Source organism: Austrofundulus limnaeus, unplaced genomic scaffold (assembly GCF_001266775.1).
Source record: "Austrofundulus limnaeus strain Quisiro unplaced genomic scaffold, Austrofundulus_limnaeus-1.0 Scaffold21, whole genome shotgun sequence".
Classification (NCBI taxonomy): domain Eukaryota; kingdom Metazoa; phylum Chordata; class Actinopteri; order Cyprinodontiformes; family Rivulidae; genus Austrofundulus; species Austrofundulus limnaeus.
The window spans coordinates 1,640,741-1,642,468 of NW_013952423.1; positions in this window are offsets into that span (position 1 = coordinate 1,640,741).

The following is a 1,728-nucleotide window of genomic DNA, read 5'->3' on the forward strand; positions in this document are numbered from 1 at the left end:
GTTGGAAACTGTCTCAGATGTTTTAATCCTCGCATAATTGAACCTGTGTGCCTTGAACAAGAGGTAATAATCTCTGGGTGAAATTCCCAGGGTGGCGTTGTTGAGCAACTTACTAAAATTAAACTTTCACAAAACCTGAGTTTCCATCTAGTGTCGCCACACACACATATATATATATATATATATATATACACATACAGGAAAACCTTTGCTCAGTACAAGATAACTGAAAACTGCATTTTCATAAATAAAAAAAAAAGTTCAGGCTTTAGGATGTTTTTCCAATTTCAGTCCTGATTGCGAAAAAGTGATTTTGACATCCGCAGACTGCTGCCTGTGGATTGAAAGCGGTACTTGCAAACTTCTCTTGGAGAGAGGTGCAAACCTTTTATCTATTTTAGAAGTAGGGGTTTAACAATACATCAATCCAAATTGATTTATTGATTAAATGCTTAATGATTCGATTATATCAAGGCAAAATGAAAATATTGATCTATATCGTCATCAGCTCGATGTGGTTTGAAATAATTTTCCCATCTAACACAGTCATTATAATTGAATCTAATTGAATTTAATTGAATCGAAAAAGTGCATCATCAACACCAAGCTGAAGACAGAGATGTTCCAACCAGCAGCTCAGCTGACCAGATGAAAGCAGCAACTGGTGGAGAGGACTGTGGAGGAGCAGAAACTACCAGGAACCCAGATCTGAGTACTGATGAAGATGATTCCAGCTCATCAGAGACTGAAGGCTGTGAGGATGATGAGGATGTTAATGACTCTGACTCTCAACTGAAAAACTTATCAGAYTCTGGATCTGAACCTGAAGACAGTGACAAAGACTGGAAGGAGGGTGGGGCTCCAGAGTCAGGTGAAAACACTGTCAACAAAGGTTGCAGCTTCTCTGAGTGTGGGAAACAATTTGTCCACAAGAGTTCTCTTCAGAGACATGTGACATGTCATTGAAGAATGTCTAAAAAAGATTTAGTTAGTAAGGAATGTGTTCAAATGAAGGAAACTGCAGGCTCAAGCAAGAAAATCCAGTCAAGACAGAAATCATTTAGTTGTAATGACTGTGGAAAACAGTTTAACAGAAAATGTGATCTAAATACACACATGATGATCCACACAGGACAGAAACTATTTGCTTGTGATCTTTGTGGACAAAAGTTTGGTCAAAAGTCAACTTTGAACACACACATGATGATCCACACAGCAGAGAAACCATTAGCTTGTGATCTTAGTGGACAAAAGTTTGGACAAAAGTCAACCTTGAACACACACATGATGATCCACACAGCAGAGAAACCATTTGCTTGTGATCTTAATGGACAAAAGTTTGGACAAAAGTCAACTTTGAACACACACATGATGATCCAAACAGCAGAGAAACCATTAGCTTGTGATGTTTGTGGACAAAGATTTGGACTAAAATCAAGTTTAAACAAACACATGATAATCCACACAGGACAGAAACCATTTGCTTGTGATGTTTGTGGACAAAAGTTTGGACAAAAGTCAAATTTAAACTCACACATGATAATCCACACAGGAGAGAAAGCATTTGCTTGTGATGTTTGTGGACAAAAGTTTGGACACAAGTCAAGTTTAAACTCACACATGAGAATCCACACAGGAGAGAAACCATTTGCTTGTGATGTTTGTGGACAAAAGTTTGGACACAAGTCAAGTTTAAACTCACACATGAGAATCCACACAGGAGAGAAA